Here is a 27,398-nt window from a genome sequence, read left to right as displayed (position 1 = left end):
CCCAGATTAATCCAACTTGATCATGGTGTATGAGATTTTTGATGTGTTGCTGAATTCTGTTTGCTAAAATTTTGCTGAGGAGTTTTGCTCCTCAGTACAGTCTATGCTCATCAGTGATATTGGCCTGTAGTTTTCTTTTTTATGTGCTGTCTTTGTCTGGTGTTGGTATCAAGGTGATGGTGGCCTTGTAGAATGAGTTTGGAAGTGTTCTTTCCTCTGCAATTTTTTGAAAGTGTTTTAGAAGAATAGGCAGTAGCCCTTCTCTAAATGTTTGATAGAATTCTCCTGTGAAGCCATCTGGTCCTGGGCTTTTGTTTTTTGGGAGAATTTTGATTACAGCTTCAATTCCAGTGCTTGCAATTGAGTTGTTCATAATTTCTATTTCTTCCTGGTTAGGTCTTGGAAAGTCAAACTTTTCTAAGAATCTTTCCATTTCTTCCAGGCTATCCATCTTATTGCCATATAGTTGTTCATAATAGTCTCTTATAATCCTTTGTATTTTGGCATTGTCTGTTGTAACCTCTCCTTTTTCATTTTGAATTGTGTTGATTTGATTCTTCCCTCTTTTTTTCTCCATGAGTCTGGCTAAAGGTTTATCAATTTTGTTTATCTTCTCAAAGAACCAGCATTTATTTTTTATAATCTTTCCTACTGCTTCTTTCATTTCTTTTTTGTTTATTTCTGCTCAGATCATTATGATTTCTTTCTTTCTACTAATCTTGTTTTTTTTTTAATTTTTCTTTATCTAGTTGCTTTAGGTGTAAAATTGTCTATTCAATGTTTTTCTTGTTTCTTGAGGTAGGGTTGTATTGCTATCAACTTCCCTCTTAGAACTGCTTTTGCTGCATCCCATAGGTTTTAACTTGTCATGTTTTGTCGTTTGTTTCTAGAAATTTTTTAATTTCCCCTTTGATTTCTTCAGTAAGCTGTTGGATATTTAGAAAGGTATTGTTTCATCTCCATGTGTTTGTCTTTTTTACAGTTTTTTTCTTGTAATTGATATCAAGTCTCATAATGTTGTGGTCACAGAAGATAACTGATACAATTTCAATGTTCTTAAATTTACTGAGGTTTGATTTGTGAGCCAATATATGGTCTATCCTGGAGAATGTTCCATTTGCACTTGAAAAGAAGGTGTATTCTTCTGCATTTGGATGGAATGCCTGAAGATATCAATGAGATCCATCTCATCTAATGTATCATTTAAGACTTGTGTTTCCATATTTTGTTTTGATGATCTGTCCATTGGTGTGAGTGGGGTGTTAAAGTCTCCTACTATTATTGTTTTACTGTCCATTTCTCCTTTTATGTCTGTTAGTGTTTGTCTTATGTATTGAGTTGCTCCTATGTTGAGTGCAGAGATATTTACAATTGTGCTCTTTTCCTCTTGGATTGATCTCTTGATCATTATGCAGTGTCCTTCCTTATCTCTTGTAATATTCTTTATTACAAGGTCTATTTTGTCTGATATGAGGATTGCTGCTCCAGCTTTCTTTTGCTTTCCATTGAAATGGAATTATTTTTTCATCTTCTCACTTTCAGTCTGTATGTGTCTCTAGGTCTGAAGTGGGTTTCCTGTAGACAGCATATATATGGGTCTTGTTTTTGTATCCATTCAGTCAGTCTGTGTCCTTTGGTTAGAGCATTTAATCCGTTCAAAGTAATTATTGATATATATGTTTTTCCTATTGCCATTTTCTTAATTGTTTGGGGTTGATCATTTATCTTCTCATGTATTTCTTGACTATATAAATCCCTTTAACATTTGTTGTAAAGCTGGTTTGGTGGTACTGAATTCTCTTAACTTTTGCTTGTCTGAAAAGCTTTTCATTTCTCCGTCAATTTTGAATGAGATCCTTTCCGGGTACAGTGATCTTGGTTGTCAATTTTTCCCTTTCAGTGCTTTAAATATATCCTGCCATTCCCTTCTGGCCTGCAGAGTTTCTGCTGAAAGATCAGCTGTTAGGCGTATGGGGTTTCCCTGGTATGTTACTTGTTGATGCTCCCTTGTTGCTTTTAATATTCTTTCTTTGTGTTTAGTCTTTGTTAGTTTGATTAGTATGAGTCTTGCTGTGTTTCTCCTTGGGTTTATTCTGTATGGGATTCTGCATCTCTTGAACTTGATTGACTATTTCCTATTCCATGTTGGGGAAATTTTCAACTATAATCTCTTCAAAAATTTTCTTATACCCTTTCTTTTTCTCTTCGTCTTCTGGGACCCCTATAATTTGAATGTTAGTGCATTTTACATTGCCCCAGAGGTCTCTGAGACTATCCTCAGTTCTTTTCATTCGTTTTACTTTATTCTGCTCTTCAGAAGTTATTTCCACCATTTTATCTTCCAGTTCACTGATTCATTCTTCTGCTTCATATACTCTGCTATTGATCCCTTCTGGCACGATTGTGTTGTTTGTCTCTGTGTGTTTATTCTTTAATTATTCTAGGTCTTTGTTAATTGATTCTTGCATTTTCTCCATTCTATTTTCAATGTTTTTTCATCATCTTTACTATCATTACTATGAATTCTTTTTCAGGTAGTTTGCCTATTTCCTCTTCATGTATTTGGACTTCTGTGTTTCTAGTTTGTTCCTTCATTTGTGTAGTATTTCTCTGTCTTTTCATTTTTTTTAAACATATTGTGATTGAGGTCTCCTTTTCACAGTCTCAAGATTGAGTTCTTTCTTCCTTTTGGTTTCTGCCCTTCTATGGCTGGTTCAGTTGTTTTTGTAAGCTTGTATAGGGTGAGATATTTGTTGAGTTCTTGTTCATTTGTTTGTTTTTCCTCTGATGGGCAAGGCTGAGTGAGGTGGTAATCCTGTCTGCTGACGATTGGGTTTGTATTGTTTGTTTCTTTGTTGTCTGGATGAGTCATCCTGCAGGGTGCTACTGGTGGTTGGTTAGTGGTCTTGCATTTAAGTGGTTTCCTTTGTGTGAGTTCTCACTATTTGACACTCCCTAGGGTTAGTTCTCTGGTAGTCTAGGGTCTTGGAGTCAATGCTCCCAGTCCAACAGCTCAGGGCTTAATCTCTGAAAAGTTCCACTCTGTGGTTTAAATTCTGTTCTTGAGCCTTCTCAAGAGTCTTTCCATCTCTTAGTTCTAGCTTCTCTCTGTGTTGTTTCCACTTATGGTAGGTTCTCCAGTTAGGTGGACAGAAGGCTGCTGATAGCACTAGACTCATGTTCCATCCTCTCAATAAATCCAGCTATTTTATTAGTCTTATCTTAGTTTGAACTTTTTGTATTTAGGAATGTCCAGTAATATTAGAAGTCCCACTTCCCCTAGCTTTACAGAACTCCTTGTACATCCATGCCCTTAGTGTGTTTCTGCAATTGCTGATCTTCCTTCATTTAAACCCTGCAATACTACTGGTTAGATCACTGAATTCAGGCTCTCTCGGATGTAAAAGGGATTACAGCATGCTGCTCCAGCCATGGCACCGACTCTTTTTCTTCCCTGCCACCTTCCCAGGTTTCTGCCTAAAATTTTTTATTTAATGGACAGCCTAGGAAAATTTTTGGGAAAATCTTCCAGAACACCATGAGAAAAAAAGATGCAAAATAAAGTAAAATATTGTGCTAAGAGACATAAAGGTATAGTGCATGAGATTCAAATTCCATCTAATAAAATATCCCCAGAATGAGTATAAAGTATGCAAATGAGGAAATAAGAAATAAAGAAACTTCATCTTGATACATGCAGGACAAGCACTCAATAAAATCCAACAATTCTTGATTTCTAAATTAATATATTAATGAGAACTTTTTTAACACAATAAAGGTATAATATCTATCTGAAAATAAAAAAAGAAACACCCCCTTACTCTACTTTACTCCTTAGACCAGAATAAATTTAAAAAATATTTTCTTTGTTTTGTAAACTAACCCTAATGGGCCTTTGGTAATGCCAAATAAACCTGATGATAAATTTTTAGAAGCAACAAATCAGATCAAACATAGGAGTATAACTGTATGCATGAGAAAATGAAGCATTTTGGATGAGAGGATCTAAGACTGAACAAAAAAGGGTAAGAATAAAGAGGAGAGAGACCAGAGACAACGTGAGATCGTAAAGTATATTTAAAATGTTGGGGTGGTGGAAAGGACAGTTATCAATAAGGAAGTCATATTTATGTAATAATTCTATCACAAAAAATACTGAAATGACAATTTTATATTGTGTTCCATGGGAGCTGTGTTTCACAGGACATCTTTTCTAACTGTGAACAAGAGAGACATGGTTGAACTTGTCTGTAAAAGCAGTGAGAGTAAATTATTAAAAATAACTTTACATTATTTGAGATCTCATAAAATGTGTCTATGATAGGGAGAGGTAAAATTTTTTTCTTAATTTCCAGTTCTGTTTAAAGAAACTGTGTAGTTTCAAATTCAGTCAGTTGCTAGGGAAACTGGAAAGGGGGCTACTAAATTGTAAATGGAAAGCTATATGATTGCAAAATATAAGTGGAGATGTAAGCAGCTAGATATAACTTTTTAGAATCAATAAAATGCATAATAGCCTAAAGGAATGATGAAAGCTCCTGTACAATCAAGATACACTGGCTTATAATGTTATGTGAGTTTCATACACACAATATTTTATGTTGACTTCTGTCTGACTGAGAAGTTTCTCCATCTCCTCTGTCGCTTTTCCATGCTTCTTTGATGTTATTGTCAATGTCATTCACACAGCAGCCTTCACATGTTCCTTGATCCTGTCCTTTTCTTTAGAATCATACTGATAGTTGAATGATTCATGTTATAAGAATGAGCTCCATTCTGAATTATTTTCCCTTTTGTTTCCATTGTTATTGTTTGACACTTAGCAATACCAGCTACATCACCACAGCTTTTATGCTTGCTTCCAGACATCCTGGGCTGGAAATAAAGATACTGTACTACTGTATATCATAATGTGCCATAAAGGACACAGAAGCACAACTACTTATAGAGGATGCACACTTGTGACGATGTACGCCGGACATATGAGCAAACTTCCATGACGGGGCATGTGAATGCACGTTCGTGTCTATGAACATTGGCAACCTGCCAGCTTGTATGTAGGGGACTTACTGTGTATATACACACACACCAGATCTTTACTCATTCATCCTGCAATGGACACTTATGTCGTTTCCTTATCTTGCTCATTGTAAATAATGCCATCATGAACGTAGAGGCACGTACATTTTTTGCCTTAGTGTTTTGTATCCTTCAGATAAATACCTACCTAGTAATGGAGTAGCGGCAGTGTCTGGTTGTTCTATTCTTAAGTTTTTGAGGAACATCCATATTGTTTTCCATAGTGGCTGTGCCAATTTACATTCCTACCAACAGTGCAAAGGGTTTACCCTTTTCTCCATATCCTTTGCAATACTTGATATGTGTTGTCTTTCTGATAATAGCCATCTAACAGGTGTGAAGTAACATCTCGGTGTTTTTGACTGTTTCCCTAATAGTCAATGGTGTTGAACATTTTTTCATGTGCCTGTTGGCAATCTTCCGTTTTTGGAAAAGCATTTATCCTGATACTCTGCCCATCTTTTGATTAGGTTGTTTGTGGAGTTCTTTCTGTGTTTGGGGTATTAATGCCTTATGAGATCCATGGTTTGCAGATCTCTCCTCCCATTCATTACGCTGTTTTTTCATACTATTGATCATTTTCTTTGCTGTGCAGGAACTTTTTAATTTGCTGTATATCAAAATTGATATTCTGATGGAAATTCTTTGGCACATTTACCATAAACTATCAGTATTTTTGTGGGCATCTGTCTTCTTATTGGCCTCTTGGGGAGGGTGATTAACTTAGAAGAAAAGCCAGGATCTTCTTGGATTAACAGTACTACTAGAGGAAAGATAATTGGCCTGAACCATGCTACAAACCAGGCCCAGATGTGAAATTAGTAAAGTTAGTTATCCTCTTTGGTCTTCAATTACAACATCTGGATAATAATGAATACAGGACAAACAACTGCCAAAGTTCCTTCTAGCTATAATAATGTATGATTGACAGATGAACGTCACCCTAAAAAGTAAAGAAGGATAGTATCCTTAATAAGAAGGAAATTGTGGGTAGTAAATAAACTGTCAGAATTTAGAGGTAAGTTCAATTTAAGTAGCACAGTAGCCAAAAAATATCTGTAAGTAAAAATTTAAGAATGAGTTATTTAGGAAAAGCTTATCTGTCAGTTAAGATATCTGCCAAGTATAATACTTTTCATTTTGTGTCATAAATTGAAACACCAAGTTTACTATATTTAGCCATTTTAAAAGACTTTTTAAATGAACAAGATAATTTATAAACATTTCTAAAATATTGTCATAAGTTCTATCTTGTGGGGTGATAGAAAACTCTTAACTACCTCCTTCTGTACAAAATAAAAAACACAACGGAAATTTTCAGTCTTCAAACCACACACCTGTGGTGTTCCCTAGTCTACAGAATAGCTATTAGACAAAATTAAAAGTTCACCAGATCCAGAGATCTTTATTCCACTTCTCCTTATAGTAAGTACTATGCTGGAGTGATGTTGAAGTACTTACTGCTTCCCAAATAAACAATACTTTTTTTGTTTTTAATTCCCTTATAGTTTTGCACATACAATTGCTCTGGCCTACAATTTCTTTCCTTGTATTTCCACCCAAACTGTACATATTCTTCAAAGTTTAGTTGTTATCACATATCAAATAAAATCTTTCTTGATCCTATTAAAAATCACTCACCAATCAACTGAAATTAAACCAATTCAGCTCACAATTATTTCTGACCATTTAGTATGTGCCAGGTAACTTCTACGTGTTCTTGTAGACCTGCTATGTGCTTTTTTCACTGCATTTTATTTTCCCATCTATATACATATTCAGTTCAGTTCACTTGCTCAGTTGTGTCCAACTCTTTGTGACCCCATGGACTGCAGGACGCCAGGCCTCCCTATCTATCACCAACTCCTGGAACCTGCTCTAACTCATGTCCATTGAATCACTGATAAAATCCAACCATCTCATCCTCTGTCATCCCCTTCTCCTCCCAACTTCAGTCTTTCCCGGCATCAGAGTCTTTTCCAATGAGTCAGTTTTTTGCATCAGGTGGCCAAAGTATTGGAGTTTCAGCTTCAGCATCAGTTCTTCCAATGAATAGTCAGGACTGATTTCCTTTAGGATTGATTGGTTGAATCTCCTTGCAGTCCAAGGGACTCTCAAGAGTCTTCTCCAATACCACAGTTCAAAAGCATCAATTCTTCAGTGCTCAGTTTTATTTATAGTCCAACTCTCACATCCATACATGACTATTGGAAGAATCATAATTTGACTAGATGGACCTTTGTTGGCAAAGTAATATCTCTGCTTTTTAATGTGCTGTCTAAGTTGGTCATAGTTTTTCTTCCAAGGAGCAAGTATCTTTTAATTTCATGGCTGCAGTCACCATGTGCAGTGATTTTGGAACCCAAGAAAATAAAGTCTCTGTTTCCATTGTTTCCCCATCTATTTGCATGAAGTGTTGGGACCAGATACCATGATCAAAGTTTTTTGAACGTTGAGTTTTAAGCCAGCCTTTCCACTCTCCTCTTTCACTTTCATCAAGAGATTCTTTAGTTTTCTCTTCATTTTCTGCCATAAGGGTGGTATCATCTGCATATCTGAGGCTATTGATATTTCTCCCAGCAGTCTTGATTCCAGCTTGTGCTTCATCCAGCACCCATATACTCATTAGTTCACTCATAACATATGATTCATATTATTTGCACACATGGGACAAACAGCACACTGCAGTGTACTTACCAATTTATGTGACCGTTTTCACCATCAAACTCTAAATTTGTTGACTACTTAGATTCTGTCTTACACATCTTTATTGAATAAGCAAATAAACAATAAACCTATACGTGAAATAACTCTTTTTTGACTACATCCTGTGGCATGCAGAACTTCCCTGACCAGAGATCAAATGTGAGGCCTCTGCAGTGGAAACTCAGAGTCTTAACCACTGGACTACCAGGGAAGTCCACATGAAATAATTTTAAATATTATTATTCTGTAACAGCCACAATGATCAGCAATATTTGCTCCACTAAAAACCTTACCCTATGAGATTTATAACTTCAGATGAAGCATTAAACTTTCTCTTTTAAAATATTTTAAAAAATCAATGGGAGATAAGGTGTAAATAAGTCATTTTCAAAACACACTTGTATGTGTGTGTTAGTCACTCAGTCGTGTCCGACTCCTCGAAACCCTATGAGCTGTAGCACATCAGGCTCCTGTGTCTATGAGATAAATCATTTTCAAAACATATATATGGGGTGAAATATCTATGGCATGGAAATAGACTTTTAGGATAGAATGAGAAGACGGGATACCTAAGACGGAATAGAGAGAAAAATCATCAAGTAAAAATGAAGAATAAAGATAAAGGGAAAGGTCATTTTAGGTAACAGTGGTAATGATCCAGATGTAGGGGATAATCTGATATACTCTGAAAAAGTGAAGCTGGAGTATGTGACAGCAAGGGTAAACATAGCAAACAACGGGTTAGAGAGGGTGGCAAGGGCTAGACTGTGCAGACCTCTAAATGCCGTGATAGATAATTTGAACTTTGGCAAAGGGGGAGCCTCTGGAAATTGAGCAGCAGAATTAAATTTTAGAAAGATCACTCTGGCAGCAATAAAGAAGATGAATTGCAAGGGTGGTGGATGGAATGCAGGAAGACTAAATTCGAAACAACAACAATGGCCAGAGGTGATCAAGGTCTGAAAGCAGCAGGAGTGTAAAAGCAGAAGAATGAACATATAGGAATGAATTAGACAATAGGGTTAAGGTTTCTTTAAAAAAGTTTCTACAATGACTCTCACTTTTCAAGACCGAAACTTCCAAAGAAGGCAGGTGGAACTTTAGATGTTAATAACTTTGCCCTACTCTAGCTGAATTTGAGGTCCCTGAGAAAAGTGAATTGAAAATTGCATGTGGGTGAAGATGTAGAAGAGAATTGTGGGTTGAAAACACAGATGTGGGAAAACATAATAAGATGCTTCATAAAAGCAATTTTGCCTTATTTTCTCTGTATTCTTAATTTAACATCTAAAGCCTAGAACCTTCAACAAATGCTAAGCTGCTTTCGTTAATGTTGAGCTAAGACCATCACCGAACTCCAAGTTCTCTTGATTAGCTAGGTAATAGATGCAAATCTCCTGTTACAAAGTAGAAGCTCAAGAAATGGCTATAATCATAGATAACTTGGACAGCTGAGTTTTTTCCTATTATCTCAATTTATGAAATATCAATATAATAAATGGATATCCTCACAATATACACTGAAGTATATAGGGGAATAATACTAATAAATAAAGAAGAGTTAAATTATTTTACATTTAAATTTAAATCTGGACAAGGAAATGGCAACCCACTTCAGTATTCTTGCCTGGAAAATCCCATGGATAGAGGAGCCTAGTGGGTTACAGTTCATGGGGTCTCTAAAGAGTTGGACATGAACTAGTGACTAAACAAGAAATTATTTTCAGGCCTTATATCAATTTCAGGCCTTGTATCAGTCCTTATATGTAACTTCCCTGGTGGCTCAGACGGTGAAGCGTCTGCCTACAATGTGGGAGACCCGGGTCCAATCCCTGGGTTGGGATGATCTCCTGGAGAAGGAAATGGCAACCCACTCCAATATTCTTGCCTGGAAAATCCCATGGACGGAGGAGCCTGGTGGGCTACAGTCTGTGGGGTCGCAAAGAGTTGGACTGCGTGACTTTACGTTCTTTTCTTTATATCAATTATTTAAAAGCTTATAATTTAGGGTAGTTCACTGGTGGTCCAGTGGCTAAGAATCCACCTGCCAATGCAGAAGACACAGGCTCGATCCCTGGTGGAGGATCGATTCCACATACTAGGGGCCAACTAAGCCCATGTGCCGCAATTACTGAGCCTGCAAGCCTTACTACCCCTGCTCTGCAACAAGAGAAGCCGCCACAATGAGAAGTCCGTGCACCACAACCACAGAAAGCCAGAGTGCAGCAATGAAGATCCAGCACAGCCAAAGATAAAATAGTAATAAGAAAAAGAAAACAAACTTTAAAAAGCTGACAATTGTGTGGGATGGTCAGAAATGGAATTGACACTAATTCACGTTTAGTCTAAGGACAGAAATTTGTATTCCTTCAATTAATTCATGTTTACTTCATGCCCTTGTAAACGCATTTGTTTTTCTCTGGGCTTTTCTGTCAGTTGTTTCCTATTAAATTCTTTATAACAACCCATTTTAGCTTCGCTGGAAGGACAGTAAAGTGGATTAGAAGGCATTAATCAGGATACTATCTGATCATTTGCAAACCAGGCAGAAGGACATCTGTGGAAATCAAAGGAAGTTGGGAGAATAAGTCGGGTAGAATGGAGAATCCCAGGAACAAGCTGACATTTAGGCTGCTTCATCTCAGCACCCAATTTCATTACCAAAAACCTGATCTTTTTCTTATTCTTGTGGAGGCATTAGAGGGTTGATTCCTGCAATCAAACCAATAGCACTATTTACTTAGTGGGAGCCTGATAAATCTCACAGATATTTATGTACTAGAAATAGTCTATCTCATGGTTAGATGAGTCTGCATGTATGAATCTTACCTGGGCACAATCAGTCATGGGAAATTGAGACAATTGTTTCATTATTCTAATTTGAGCTATTTATGAGCCAGAATTACCATAATTGGTGCCACATCTCAAAGAAAAAAAGAAATAAAAGAAATGTGGAGGTCAGGGAAACTATTCTTTTTATGACTTTCCATTAACATACTGTATGCAAAAAAAAGCAAAACATTCCTATGACAGGACGTCTATAATTTCTGGTACTGAGCAGATGAGAGTGACATTGAAAGAGGAATTTTTAGATATCAGACTGATAAAGCTCCAACTCACATCTCTGTTGTAAGAAGGAAATTTTAAAGTCAAGAATTTCTATCAAGAACTCAATCACTACTTAGCTGGTAACTAATATTTGGCCTGTCCTACCTGATATATTCTGATACTTTAGAAAAGGTAACAAACTTCTAAGATGTGGTTTTGATCATAAACTACTGCCATCTAATAGTATTTTCTTGAAAAACAGTTTTTTAGTGGGCTCATAGGAAATCATACCACCTTGTATGAGAACTAAAAAAATTTCTCATAAACTTAATATATGTGCTCAGTTGCATCTCTTTGCAACCCCATGGACAGCAGCCCACCAGGCTTTTCTGTCCATTGAATTTTCCAGGCATGAATACTGGAGTGGGTAGCCACTTCCTACTTCAGGGGATTGTCTTGACCCATGGATTGAAGCCCAGTCTCTTACATCTCCTACTTTGGCAGGTGGATTCTTTATCACTAGCGCCACCTGGGAAAACTCTAAGAATATATGGATGAATTTTTTTTTTTAATCCTTAAAAACTTCAAAGTGTCAATCATGGTATGGAGATAAAAATTAGCATATATTTCGGAGTAAGGCCTAGAATCTCTACTTTATCATATAATCATTGTCTAATATTTCAGGACCAGAGTTGAGACAAAACAAGGAGGGTTAACCATGTTCACTCACTCGCACAGAGATGCATTCAGGCAGTGAGGCCAAAGGGAAGGAACCGAACTCACCAGGAGCAGGTGGAGAAAGGACAGAGAAGGAAGAATAACTAACCCTGGAATTTTCACTGTGTCTGCAGCATGTCCATTTTTATGTGTTCATATCTGTACTAGCCTCCTTTGGGGAACAAGCATCTTTCACTTAGATTAATGTAACAACCTCTCAAATGGCTTATCTGCCTCTCATATTATTCAGTCTTTCTCTTTTCTGTATTCAGTCTATTCTTTGCACTGAAATTAAAACCACCTTTCTAATGAAGCTATTTTATCCCTCTCTGTAAAAGGGGTAAAATATCTCTTCTGTTCATACTTTTTTTTTCTCTCATTTTAAGTCAAAGTTGTTTACCATGGTTTAAAATTCCTGGGCAAATCTGGGATAGTGTGGTGAGTCTGGGGCATCAGGTTGGGGCCAGATGAAAGACTTTTGGATGAATGATATTTTGTGAGGAATATTCTGTTAGAACTTTAGAAGATGAATCAAGGTGAAGACCCTCTGAGCTGAAATTAGGAGTGAAAAATGGATTACAATGAGATGTTAAGAACCTGAAGCAAAGGGAAGTAGTGGGAATGGATGTGAGAAGCATCAGGTAGGTAAACGCAGTCAGACTTGAAAACAAAATGTATGGATATTCCAGGAGATTCAAGCCCGAACACTGAAGAGGATGCTGGTGCTATGAAGGGAGAGTATTAAGATGAGGAGTCACATCCTGTCACTGTAGTGTCATTGTGCCTTGTCTATTTACACAAATAAATGGGCCAGAAAATACATTCTTATCCTCATGGGCCTGCTGTCTGCAGGGGCTACATGAAGAGTTCACATTCACCGTAAGTCCCAAGCCCCGCTGGTAAGACAGCTAGGACCACTGTGGGTGTAAAGCCCAGAGAGCTCAGATAGGGCCTGATCACCACCCACAATGTGCACGACCTGAGAAATCACTTCGGTTATGTGGCTCTCGTGATGAAAACAATGACCAAAGACCAAGCTGCCATGAGCAGAATTTATAGAAGTTTCAGGTCAGAATAAGCAAGAGCATTGTAATCCTCAGAGCCAGAGCATGTGGAAAGAGGGCAGGGTCCCCTCATCCCCTGTTAGAGGAATATGAGAAGGGAAGGGATGGGGAACCCCAACTGTAGAATGTCACAAGAGAGGCAGCAGGTTGGAGCTGAAGGGGCCTTTACTTCACGGGAGAAAGCAGCATCCCAGAGGAGACGTGACTCGGCCAGGGTCATACGGCTGCTGACTGTAGCAAATCCAGTGAGATGCACACCCCACGCCCTCCATACAGCATAACAGCAGGTGCTTAAGTTCAAGCAGCAGTGCTGTGATTCCCACGGAGAATGCAGAGGGGAGGCTCGAGCGGGACAATGCAGCTGGACAAGAAGGGGAAGTAACCTGACCATGAACACAGATAGTCTGTTAAGACCATGAACACAGATGGAATACGCCATGTGTGTGCTCACCCACTCAGCCGTGCCCGACTCTTTGCAACCTCATGGACTGTAGCCCACCTCGCTTCTCTGTCCATGGGGCTTCCCAGGCAAGAATACTGCAGTGGGTTGCCATTTTCTACTCCAGGGGATCTTCCTAACCCAGGGATTGAACCCGTGTCTCTTGCGTCTCCTGAATTGGCAGGTGAGTTCTTTACTGCTGTACCACCTGGGACTCCCCGGAATATATAATAGAGAAAGGTAAATAAAATTTTTCATGGTATTACTATCAAGAAATCTGTGAAGTCATTAGAAATAACTAATTACTGGTAATAATAACAATATAATAATGATAGTATCTATAGTATTATACATTTATTTTGTTCAAGGCACTCTGATACGTTCTTAGCCTGGATATTATTCTATCTTTACAGCAATCTTATCAGTTACATATTTTATTACTCCTTGTTTTATAAATGAGTAAACAAAGGCTTAAAGAGACTATGTGACTTGCTCAAAATAATTTCTCTAGTAAGTGCAGGAACTGAGACTTGGAACTCAGTCCATGTTTTAGCCATTTTGCGATACTGCCAGTGTGCTTACCGTGGTGGGTCTCCTAGCCTGAGAAAAAATATCTTGTACTCTTGCATGTCCCTACTGCAGAGAAGGGCCCTAGAGAGCCATTTCAAAAGCTTCCTTAGTAAAAAACAAAAACAATTAGCCAGTCTTCAGAATTGTTACTTATTTAATGAAATGTATTAGTAATTTGAAATGGACTACAATGAATTACTCAGAGAAAATGGGTTCAACTAATTGGTCCAGAAAATCATCTCAAGGATATAATTAAATTGCCTAGTGTACTATTACTGCTAACATAAACACTGTTACTGATCTTCAGGACTGCATGCATTTCCAGCATAATTAAAAATAAGTGGTGGGAAAGACAAGATCCATGAGCAAAATGTGGTTCAAGGAATCAGTCCTGTGGTTAGCTAATGAAAGCAAAGCAAGGTCATTATTTGAATTGTTTCCAGCAGTTGGGTTTCCTGCTATATATTTTAGCTCTTAGGAATCATCCATTTAAAATAATCATCAAACTCTAAGGATTTTTTTCCTTATGAGGGTTACCATCTTTTTGAAGATATTGTTGGAATCAAAGTTGTTTAATAAACATATTTAAATAAAGAAATTTGATTTTTAAAAGAACTATTTTCTTCCAAATTTTATGGAATACACAATTTAAAATACATATATGACTCTTGCCATATTCATTAGTGAATTTAAGTTGCTTCATGCTAATGATAAAGAACTGGATCAGAAAATCATATATGGCTTCAATTCAACATTGTCACTTCTATAGAAATGCATGGTGATAAAAAAAAGAAGTCAGGTAACTAATAGTAAGGAATGCAACTAATTTTTTAAGCACCCAGATGTTTTCCATGACTGATTTCCATTGTGCATACGTGATCACTAAAGAGAGATCAATCGTGTTGGCCATGGGTCCTCCATCATACATGCCTGATTCTGTGTCTCTGTGTGCAAGCTCAGTCATGTCTAAGGCTGCACAACCTCATGGCCTGTATCTCATCAGGCCCCTCCATCCACGGGATTCTCCAGGCAAGTATACTGGAGTGGGTTGCCATTTCCTACTCCAGGGGCTCTTCCTGACACAGGGATGGAAACCAGGTCTCCTGTGTCTCCTGCATTGGCCAGCAGATTCTTTACCACTAGTGTCACCTGGGAAGCATCTGCCTGATTCATAGCCTAAAAAAATTGAACTTGGTAGATAGAAAATAATATCCTTGAGCTTTTAGTTATGGTCATACAAGTTTCTCCTTTATCACATGTTATCTCCTGTGAAGGCCCATGAAACATGGAAAAGATACAGAATATAACAGATGCCTGCATCTCTTTTCCTGATGACTTAGGTGGAAAGAGAGTATACCTATACATTCAGGAAAGGGGCATAATTTTATTACACTCTTAGAATCTTGATTACTTCTTGGTACAGAGTAGGCAACCAAAAAATGTTTTCTATTGAGTTAATGAATGCCAAATTAATTCCAGTGGCATGAACATCATTTCTGCAAAATTTAGGTGTTCAACATGAGAAGAGGGAAGTTTTCATTATCACGTCAGTTAAAAAAAATCGGGCCTGGTGCACTGGGAAGACCCAGAGGGATCGGGTGGAGAGGGAGGTGGGAGGGGGGACTGGGATGGGGAATACATGTAAATCCATGGCTAATTCATTTCAATGTATAACAAAAACTACTGTAATGATGTAAAGTAATTAGCCTCCAACTAATTAAAAAATAAATAAATAAATAAATAAAATTTTAAAAAATTAAAAAAAAATTAAAAAAAAAAATCAAAGAACTAATTCCCGAGAAAAGCCAAATATAACAAGTGTGTCTTAAGTGATCTAAGCAATATTCCAGAGGGTCTTATCATTGAATTCAAGATTTTTTTGAGACCATATCCAAAACACTGTGACCCACCAAATCTAAAACTTAATAAATCAAGCAACACTAATTTCACAACACTGATAAGAGACTCTTCCTTCTGGTTTTTAAAGTAGGTTTTACATGTTCTTGATTCTCCTGCTTGCTACAGTGTAGAAGCCTAGTATGGCATAAGACATTTGAGCCACGTGTCAGGATACCTATTTTCCTATTGATTTTGAAAGTATAATTTACAGCATATACCTAAATGAATAGCTTCATGGATTGCTGTTGTTAACATAAACATACAGGCATGCTCTCTTCGTCCCCTTGCCCATGGCCCTACTTACCTTTAAATTTAATTGGTGATATGACATAACTATAGAAAATAATAAACCTAAAATATCATGGTGTATCATAAGATACCATGCTGTTCTTTCCTTCTGCGCATTTTATAATATGGAGTTGGCCAAAAAGTGCATTAGGGTTTTTTCATAACTTTTTATCCTGTGCTTCTCTCACGCACTGAAATCCCATTTCCTTTCTTGCCTGCTCTTTCCTCTCTCACTTAGCAAATCACAAACTCTTATTCAGGCCTTACATCCCAGGTCCATATCAATTTCTGATGGAAATTTTTTCTGCCACTTAAATGCTCTCTTTCCACTAAATTAGTGTCAGGTGGCTTTCAACTTTGCTCTCAAGCTTATCATTGACTATGACAACATTTAATTAACTTTTGTTCCTCCAGTTCTCATCAACTGTCTGAAAAATCATTTGAGGTAGGTACTATGTCTTACTATTTTCCATCCACTCATTCCAAAGACTTTTACTGAATATTTATTATGTACAGGGTACTGTATATGGAGCTAGAAATTCTTGACCTTAAGTTTAGTATGCTACACAGAACATAGTTCTCTGGAGTGAATGGGCAGGAACTTGTAGTAAATCAAGAACATTTTAAAATGCAGCTCACTTTAAATAAAAACTTAAATGGAAAGTCAGTCATTATGGGGTGACTGTCCAGGTAGGAAGGACAGAAAACAGCACTCTTCATCTTACATCATTGAATCCATTCTCTGTTCAACAGAAGTCAACTTTTTATCTTTAAATGTCACACCTTTCCTGCAGTTTTAACAACAATGGTACAGAAATAAATGAAAAAATAAATGTGCAAGTTTTTTTAAAGCATACAGCATTTTAAAGTATTAACATGGTCCCATCATTTCATGGCAAATAGACAGGGAAAAATGAAAACGGTGACAGACTTTCTTTTCTTGGGTTCCAAAATCACTGCAGATGGTGACTTCAGCCGTGAAATTAAAAGATGCTTGCTCCTTAGAAGAGAAGCTATGACAAACCTAGACAGCATATTAAAAAGCATAGACATCATTTTGCCAACAAAGGTCCACATAATCAAAGTTATAATTTTTCCAGTAGTCATATATGGATGTGAGACTTGGACTATAAAGAAAGCTGAGCGCTGAAGAATTAATGCTTTTGAACTGTGGTGTTGGAGAAGACTCTGGAGAGTCCCTTGGACTGCAAGGAGATAAAAACCAGTCAATCCTAAAGGAAATCAGTCCTGAATATTCATTGGAAGGACTGATGCTGAAGCTGAAGCTCCAATACTTTGGCCACCTGATGTGAAGAGCCGACTCACTGGAAAAGACACTGATGCTGGGAAAGATTGAGGGCAGGAGAAGAAGGGGACAGAGGATGAGATGGTTGAATGCATCATTGACTATTTATGCCATCTGAGCAAAATCCAGGAGATAGTGAAGGACAGGGAAGCAACAGAACAACAATTGTTTTATAGATAAGGATGTTTACAAAAGAGCTGGGATTTAAAATCCTGGCTTTTCAGTCAAAGTTGTGATTCAGTGCTCTTTCTTAATCTTATAAAACCATGAAAAAATACAATGTGGAACCTATCCTGTATGAAAAACTCAAGAAGACTCAAGAGGAATCAAAGGTACAGTCTTGACACTTGTTCTACGATAGCTCTGCATATATAGTAAATGAGAAAGATATCATGTTAAAAAGAAAAAGGAGACTTTATTTATTTATTTATTTATTTTATTTTTCCCTAAAATTAATTGCTGTTCAGTATCCAGTGTAAACAAAGATGTGAAAACAGAGACCTAAATGTCCTTTTTTTAGGGCAAATTGGTAATGTGCATATGAGTTCTAAAAAGTAAGTAGTCTTTAATTCAGTATGCTGTTGGAAACTGGTGTTCAAACTGTCTGCATCTTTTTATATGAGAGTATTCATTGCATTTATGTTTATACATTTATGTTTGTAATTTGATGCAACCTAAATTTTCATATTGACATTCTAAATTCTTTGTGAAGATTTAAAGTGAACATTTAAAAATAACCCTTTACCATGGAAGCTCTTCAGCAGTAATTAGGAACTACAGAGCAGTGTATTTTAGTGCTATCTCTTTTTCATAAAAGTTTATGTGAATTTATATTTCAAGAGAATTACATATATTACATATATGATAAACAATTGTATTCATATGTATGTACACAGGAAATTCTTAAGTATAAGCTCCAAATTATTAGCCCAATTTATTTTTTGTTTTTTTTTTCTTTTTGGCCATGTAGGATCTTAGTACCCTGCCCAGGGATCCAACCCCCGTCTCCAGCAGTTGAAGCACAGAGTCTTAACCACTGGACTGCTTGGGAAGTCCCTAGTCCTATTTTTTCCTTTTTTTGAGGGAGTGAGGTTATGGATAATATGGATAAACAGAAAGTGAAATAAATAATTAGAAGTGCATACCATAAAGACATTCCAAACATAAAATACAACACTCAGCACCTTTAATGGAAAACAGATATGATTTCATTCTCAGTTTGCATTTGGACATACATGGCCACCTGCTCTGGGTTTCCCAGGAGCAATGTTGGCTCTCTTGTTTAAAACCTATAATCACAATAGTTTTAGGATAATAGAAGTCAAAAGATCTCTCAATCCACATTTTCTTATCCTTTACCTAGAGAAATGAGAATGGCAAGGAATTGTTTAGAAAGTGCCCAGCTCAAACCAAATCCTGGATAATGCAGTGAAGTCCATATCAGTAACCCCAACTGAAACCGCCTGGGCTTTGGTCCCAGACCTCCTGGCAAACAACAGACCCTGTGGGTCGAGAGACAATGGGAATCAGAGCCAACCTCCCAGTGAAAAGAGACACTGACACCATGAATGAGTTCCTACTTGAAAAAAACCTAAGAAGCAATTTCTGAAACAGCCCTACAGAGAGTTTATGCACATCTGTGAGAAAAGCAAAATAGATAAAATAAAATAAAACCTTGGGGGCAGGAAAGGAACTTACCTATCATTTAGCTTAATTCTTTCATTTCACAGATGAAGAAATTGAGTCCCCAAAGAGGAAAAAGTTGACAAAGTCACTCTGTAAATTAGTTCTTTAAAATCAAATCTCCCAATCCCCAAATTAGTACAGTTCTTATCTAATAGGACTCCTAAACTAAAGCACTACTGGTTCTGTGGGTCATGTAATTATCTGGACAAAAGGAGATTATGTCACATCAAATCCTTTTCAGATCATCCCAGGCAGAGTTATATATTTTGTGGTTATAATGTCCTCTTTTTAAAAACTTTTGTTACATTACTTGCAAAACACAATCACTTATTTATTTAACTATGATTGAAAAGTAGGTGTTCCTTGAGGATAAGGATCATATTTTATTCACCTTGAATCCCCAGTACCAATAACACTGTCCAGAATATAGCAGGCACTCGGTAAATAGTTCAGAAATGAATGAATGCTTTTTCTCTACTATACCTGGTGATGAGAGGAATGTTCAATGGATTAACCAAGGGATATCATGATATGATGGAGTCAACTCTCATAGTTCAGAGCCCTGGATTTAAGTCTCATCTGTACCACCCCCTGAGTGCAAGATTTTAGGCAAGACTCTTAAATACCCTGAGCAACATATTCCTCACCTATAAAATTGAAGAAATGATACCTGCTGGCCACCTGATGTGAAGAGCCAACTCATTGGAAAAGACCCTGATGCCAGGAAATATTGAGGGCATGAGAAGAAGTCAGCGACAGAGGATGAGATGGTTGGATGGCATCACCATCTCAGTGGACTTGAATTTGAGCAAACTCTGGGAGATACTGAAGAACAGGGGGACCTGGTGCACTGCAGTCCATAGGGTCACAAAGATCTGGACATGACTTAGGACTGAACAACAATGCTGCTTCCCCATCTAGCCACAAGGATCGAGTGTGAAACATCTGAAACTAAACATGCTGTGCTGTGCTGTGCCTAGTTGCTCAGTCAGGTCGGAGTCTTTGCAGCCCCACGGACTGTAGCCCACCAGGCTCCTCTGTCCATGGGGATCCTCTAGGCAAGAACACTGAAGTGAGTTGCCACGCCCTTCTCCAGGGGATCTTCCCAACCCAGGAATCAAAGCCAGGTCTCCCATATTGCAGGTGGATTCTTTACCATCTGAATCATCAGGGAAGGCTAGAATTAAAAATACTTTTATTAAGAGCAAATTGTTACATGAATGGAAGAGATGTGGGTATTGGCAGGGGGCTTTTAACCACGGTCTAGCTTTTAAAGGACATGTCATGCAGATATGATACCCACTGTATATAAAATTCAATATTTAAGACTGCTTCTACTGGTATATGACATGTCTGAGTATACTCTGCTGTACAAGGTTCATGACATTGTACAAGAGGCAGTGATCAAGATGATCCCCAAGAAAAAAGAAAAAGAAATTAAATCTCCAAGAAAAAGAAATGCAAAAAGGGAAAATGGTTGTCTGAGGAGGCCTTACAAATAGATAAGAAAAGAGAAGTGAAAGGCAAAGGAGAAAAGGAAAGATATACCCATTAGAATGCAGAGTTCCAAAGTAGCAAGGAGAAATAAGAAAGCCTTCCTCAATGATCAATGCAAAGAAATAGAGGAAAATAATAGAATGGGAAAGACTAGAGATCTCTTCAAGAAAGTTAGAGATACCAAGGGAACATTTCATGCAAAGATGGGTTCAGTAAAGGACAAAAATGGTAGGGACCCTAACAGAAGTAGAAGAGATTAAGAAGGGGTGGCAGGGATACACAGAAGAACCATACAAAAAAATATCTTCATGACCCAGATAATCACAATGGTGTGATCAGTCATCTAGAGCCAGACATCCTGGAGTCTGAGGTGAAGGGGGCCTTAGAAAGCATCTCTATGAACAAACCTAGTGGAGGTGATAGAATCCCAGTTGAGCTCTTTCAAATCCTAAAAGATGATGCTGTGAAAGTGCTACACTCAATATGCCCACAAATTTGGAAAACCCAGCAGTGGCCACAGGACTGGAAAAGGTCCGTTTTCATTCCGATCCCAAAGGAAGGCAATGCCAAAGAATGTTCAAAGTACTGCACAACTGCACTCATCTCACACGCTAGCAAAGTAATGCTCAAAATTCTCCAAGCCAGGCTTCAACAGCAAATGAACCATTAACTTCCAGATGTCCAAGCTTGATTTTAAAAAGGCAGAGGAACCAGAGATCAAATTACCAACATTCCTTGGATCACTGAAAAAGCAAGAGAAAATATATATACTTCTGCTTTATAACTATGCCAAAGCCTTTGACTGTGTGGATCACAACAAACTGGAAAACTCTTAAAGAGATGAGAATACCACCACCTGACCTGCCTCCTGAGAAATCTGTATGCAGGTCAAGAAGCAACAGTTACAACTGGACATGGAAGAACAGACTGGTTCCAAATCGGGAAAGGAGTGTGTCAAGGCTGTATATTATCACCCTGCTTATTTAACTTATATGCAGAGTATACCATGTGAAATGCCGGGCTGGATGAAACACAAGCTGGAATCAAGGTTGCCAGGAGAAATATCAATAACCTCAGATATGCAGATGACACTACCTTTATGGCAGAAAGTGAGGAAGAACTAAAAAGCCTCTTGATCAAAGTGAAAGAGGAGAGTGAAAAAGTTGGTTAAAGCTCAACATTCAGAAAACTAAGACCCTGGCATCCGGTCTCATCACTTCATGGTAAATAGATGGGGAAACAATGGAAGCAGTGAGAGACTTTATTTTCTTGGGCTCCAAAATCACTGCAGATGGTGACTGAAGCCATGAAATTAAAAGATGCTTGCTCCTTGGAAGAAAAACTATGACCAACCTAGACAGCATATTAAAAAGCAGAGGCATGGAGAAGGCAATGGCACCCCATTCCAGTACTCTTGCCTGGAAACTCCCATGGACGGAGGAGCTGGTAGGCTACAGTCGATGGGGTCGGGAAGAGTCGGACACAACTGAGCGACTTCACTTTCACTTTTCACTTTCATGCACTGGAGAAGGAAATGCCAGCCCACTCCAGTATTCTCGCCTGGAGAATCCCAGGGACGGGAGCCTGGTGGGCTCCCATCTATGGGGTCACACAGAGTTGGACACGACTGACGTGACTTAGCAGCAGCAGCAGCAACCTTATGTAAACCACACCTGGAAGAGAACAGAGTTTGGTCTCAGATTGATTTGTAGTACCCAGCAGATCATCTTTGTAAAGTCCATTAAAAGTGGATTAGTATCAGAGTCATGAATAAGATGGCAGAGTTTTACATGTAAACTAATTAATGATTTCTCAGTATTTTATCTACTTCTCCCAGACATCTGCAAACCCAACTACTGGTTTGCAGAATTTTAGTCATTTAACTGTTTTTTTAAATTTAGTTTAGTAGGTTCCATTTGGTAAGGAAATCAGTAGTATTAATTAAAATGTTAAATAGGAAATGAAATCCATTAATATAGCTTATAGTTATTAAATTTAGGCTAATCATGGAATAATCTTATGTTTGTATTGGTGTAAGATTTGATGACTTTAGCTGTTTGAATATATAATAGTCATACTGCAAACATTTTGCCTCTCTTTATGATCTAATTTTCAAACATTTAAAATTGTGTTGCAGTTATACTTTGCTGTTTAATAAAAAGCTGTTTCAAAAAAAAAAAAAAAGCAGAGACATTACTTTGCCAACAAAGGTCCATCTAGTCAAAGCTATGGTTTTTCCAGTATTCATTTATGGATATGAGAGTTGGACTATAAAAAAAGCTGAGTGCTGAAGAACTGATGCTTTTGAACTGTGGTGTTGGAGAAGACTCCTGAGAGTCCCTTGGACTGAAAGGAGATCCAACCAGTCTATCCTAAAGGAAATCGGTCCTGAGTATTCACTGGAAGGACTGATGTTGAAGCTGAAACTCCAGTACTTTGGCCACCTGATGGGAAGAACTGACTCATTGGAAAAGACCCTGATGCTGGAAAAGATTGAAGTTGGGAGGAGAAGGGGAAGACAGAGGATGAGATGGTTGGATGGTATCACTGACTCAATGGACATGAGTTCGAAAAAGCTCCGGGATTTGGTGATGGACAGGGAAGCCTGGCGTGCTACAGTCCGTGGGGTTGGAAAGAGTTGGACACGACTGAGCGACTGAACTGAACCAATGCCTTGCTGAGAAATCCAAAGGTACTCGTTTTACATCCTGTGAGAATGGCAGCTCAAGGCCTATCCGTCAACTCTGACAGTTGAGAGTGATACGTCCACAGATTTTGGGTTTCCCAGAAACTTGAAAGACTTTAAATTCTATTTTTTTCCTAAAACACATAATATTTACAAGTGGAAGATAAGAAAGAATGTTGTTATGCAGATAGCTGGCAACTGGCAAAAGGACTTTTTCCTCTGTAACTTTGGGTTGAGGACTCCTACTTGTATCTCGATACAGCAGTAAACTACTCCATACTGCAGACTGCTGGGTCCCCTTTTTCATAGGGGACATTTCACACATTAAATTCAAGAACATCAACATCACATGGTAAAGACAGACACCAATGTAGTTCTTTGGAGCAAAGAAACCCATTTTAAACCATCATTCATCCAAGTCCTATTGGAAGTAAAATTAGGGCTAAGTATACCAACCAACCTAAATTCTGTGAATTGATCTCTAAAGCCTCATTAATTTTTCTTAAATACCAAAGGTGGGTAGCAAGCAGATAATGGGGGGAAGAGTAAGGTGTAGGCCAAAAACCCATATATCAAAAATAGGAGAATTAGATTTCTTTCACACAAAGAGTAAGTGTAGTGAAATAAAATGCACACTGGCTATGGAGACAGAGCTTCCTAGCTCTGGACTTAAGTTCCAGTCCTGCCACTTACTAGATATATGTGTATGTGTGCTAAGTCACTTCAGTTGAGTCTGACTCTTTGCAACCCTACAAACCATAGCTGCCAGGCTCCTCAGTCCATGGGATTCTCTAGGCAAGAATACTGCAGTGGGTTGTTCTTCTCCAGGGGCTCTTCCCAACCCAGGGATCAAACTTGTGCCCCTTTTGCCTCCTGCACTGGCAGGCAGGTTCTTCACCACTATCACCACCTGAGAAGGCCACTAGATATACAGTCCATTCAGGTTATAAAACTCAACTAGATATACAGTCCAGCTGAATTTTGTAAACTGCATAAAGAGAAAAGCTCACATAGGCCATGCCAAAAGGAGCCAGGGATTTTGGTATCTGAGCAGAGGTTAAATCCTTCCCTGGTTGCTTCCATGTGCATGATGCAGTAAGCTCCAGGGACATTCTCAGGCTGCAGAAAACCCCTTCTCTTGGTTGGCCAAGCAGGGACAATTGTGAGGAAAGGAAAAGTGGAGGATGACTGGGGATAATTCTTCTAAGCTTCAGGGAGACAAATTCTCTCTCTTTTCCTTGGTTTCCTTGAATTTTTTTTTTCAACTTTTGCAATGAGAGTGATGAGATCATGGATCAAGTCTTAAGAATACAGAGATAGAAAACTGACCAAGAATAACATTTCTTCTGCATTTAGTCTAGGCTTTAAGGCTCTGTGACATCCAACTCAGCTCATTAAAAAAATAGACACTCCAAACTGAAGCTGATGCTGAAAGCTCAAGTGCAATAAATTCAGTATTTATTTTTTTTTTTAGTCCAGTGTCTTCCCTGTAAATGCATGCAGCGGAAGCCTAATGGGGACCATTGCAACTGTTGGTAGGTGGCTTATTAAGAAGCTGGAGCCTGAAGCTCTCTTTTTATTTCACAAGCTTTTGAATGTATCAGCTCATAAGTGCTGGCATTTCTCTCTATACTGATAGAAAAGAGAAAATTCTGCTGCAGTTTAATACACTCAGTGTTAATTTCCAGAAAAACTGGGCAGGTTAACCACCTGCACAGCTTGATTTATGCAAAAGACAGACTTCAAGGGAAATCAAGCATTATTGATCTATCAATCTTTACACTTCCAGTAAAAAATATTTTTATTAAAAAAAGAAAAAAAAAAAAAAACAACTCTAAAACCCCAGAGAGGAAAGCCTAGGTAGGCTTCATCACTTGGCATCTCCTTTCTCTTGTTCTCAGGAATCAACACATAATAAATGCTCAATGTTTATTACAGACTTCTCTCATGACTCAGTGGTAAAGAATCTGTCTGCCAATGCAGGAGATGCAAGTTCAACCCCTCGGTCAGGAAGATCCCCTGCAGAAGGAAATGGCAACCCACTCCATATTCTTGCCTGGGAAATCCCATGGACAGAGCAGCCTGGTGGGCTACAGTCCACGGGGTCAGAAAAGAGTCAGACATGACTTAATAACTAAACAACAGCGACAACAAAATGTGTATTGCATGAGGGAATCCATCTCTCTACCTTGCTTTGTCCTAGTCAAGGAATCTTTGAAGTGTTGGGAGTAGTCTCTTCTCTTTGCTTTCCTGCATTATTGCCACTGCCATTTTAAATTTCTGATCAGAGTTTTTATTCTGTTATTAGTTTTGATTTGCTAGTTCTTCCCCCTGTCTCTAGAGGCAGCCCTTCAGAGGCAGCTATTAAGTACTGCCAAGAGCACTGGAAAGAAAAATAACAATTCATATCCCAGCTCTGTCATTTACTAGATGGCCTTGAACAATGTACTTAATCCCTCTGGACCTCAGTTGCTTCATCTGTGCAATATAGTGAATGAATTTTGATGGTGGTTCTTAACCAAGAAGGCACAAAGAAATCACCTGTGGGACTCTGTTAACATACACAAGGCCAGGTACTTCCACAGGGATTCTGAATCTGTAGGTTTAAGGAGAGGGCATTTCTAAGATGATTCACAAAGTTCTTTGAAAAGTAAGTTTGAAGTCCTAGAATTTTCACATTTTTCAATTGTGTGTCCAACAAGATTAATATAAATAACTGTATTTCTAAGATGATCCGCAAACTTCTTTCCAATATAAGTTTGAAGTCCCAGGACTTCCAGAATTCTCAATCATGTATTCAACAAGAATTTATGAAACAGGAATAGTGTTCTCTATATTATTCTAAATTTTCTGGAGGGAATGCATTGGCTGTTTCAACATTAATCTAACCATTAATTTTAATTATCCTATTAATCATTAATTTTAATGGTCAATTTAATTATTAACAGATGAGTTATAATTTATTTGGTCTCTGCCTCGAGCTAATTAAGTTCTGGAGCCAAGGAGGCAATATGCAAAGTACAGTCTCATTTCAGTTGGCTTCCACTGTGAACACTAACTAGCTCCTGGGAATCAACTGATGGAGAGAATGCAGCTCTGTGGTTAGTACTCAGGTTCCTTTAGATGGAGTTGAATATATGATGTGGGTCAAATCCATCCACTCTGGTACCCTCTGTTACCTTCAACACTCTTGTCCTGAGTTTTCCCAAGGAAATAAAGTGTCGCAGGCTACCTGTCTGGTGTCCTATGACACTCAATCCGAATTCTTAGACCTGTATCGATTTAATATGTCATGGTCTTAATATATCAACTGTTCTGCAGGGCCATGAATGGCTAGTTCTGTTCCCTGTCCTTTTCCTACTCTAAACTCTAAACCCAATGACTCAGCAGATAAAGAATCCACTTGCAATGCAGGAGACACAGGAAACATGGGTTTGATCCCTGGGTCAGGAAGATCCCCTGGAGAAGGCAATGGCAACCCACTCCAGTATGCTTGCCTGAAAAATCTTATGGACACAGGAGCCTGGTGGGCTATAGTCCATGAGGTCACAAAGAGTTGGGCATGACTGAGTGACTAAACACGCATGCGTGTACCCTGACTGAATCGTAAAAGAACTTCAATACATCAAGACTTTCTTCAAATATTACTTCAGTGAAGTCTTCCCTGACTTGGCTTACCAAACCAAAGTTCTGTTTCCTCTGAGCCATCTCTGCATTTTATATGTTTTACTAATTATCTGTTGACATTGATTTCTCCCTTGACTGTAAGTCTCTCAGTGTTAAAGGCATTGCCTTTTTATCTCTGTATCTGTATGGGCTTCCCTGGTGGCTCAGAGAGTAAAGAATCTGCCTGCCAATGCAGAAGACATGGGAGATTTGGGTTCCATCCCTGGGTGGGGAAGATCCCCTGGAGGAGGGCATGGCAACCCACTCCAGTACTCTTACCTGGTGAATCCTATGGACAGAGGAGCCTGGCGAGCTACAGTCCAGGGGGTCACAAAGATCTGGACACAACTAAGCAAGTAACACTTTCATTTTCACATCCCTGCATTGCCAATCATAATTTCAGAACAGAGTCAGCATTCAAAAATTGCCAGTTTAACAAATAAGTGAATGGATAAAACGAGACTTGCAGACAGCTTTTATGAACTTTCCTAAAACTCCAGGCACCCTTTAAAAGGGAACTTTAAAAATCCCCTCACAATGGAGCATATTGGTAAATTTGTACTCTACATTTTCTGAAAGAAAGAAATTATATCATCAAATGACTGGATTGTTTAGGTAAAGACACAGCATCCATTCATTCATGCCTTTTTTTGTTCAGGCCAACTGCATCTGCAATCCCATTCAAGATAGGCACTGTTAGATGCAGAGACAAGTCTGAAGTAAATTCTCCTTTCAAGTAATTTATGG

General features: G+C 38.2%; 1 protein-coding gene across 4 annotated transcripts in view; it reads right to left on the bottom strand.

Annotated features, from left to right (window-relative positions):
* Positions 1-27,398, bottom strand: part of GRM5 (glutamate metabotropic receptor 5) — a 596,160-nt gene that overhangs the window by 298,034 nt on the left and 270,728 nt on the right. The window lies entirely within an intron of this gene.

This window comes from Odocoileus virginianus, chromosome 28, assembly GCF_023699985.2.
Source record: "Odocoileus virginianus isolate 20LAN1187 ecotype Illinois chromosome 28, Ovbor_1.2, whole genome shotgun sequence".
In the NCBI taxonomy this organism is placed as follows: Eukaryota; Metazoa; Chordata; class Mammalia; order Artiodactyla; family Cervidae; genus Odocoileus; species Odocoileus virginianus.
Note: the sequence above shows the minus strand (reverse complement) of the source record. Positions and strands in the feature narration are given on the sequence as shown.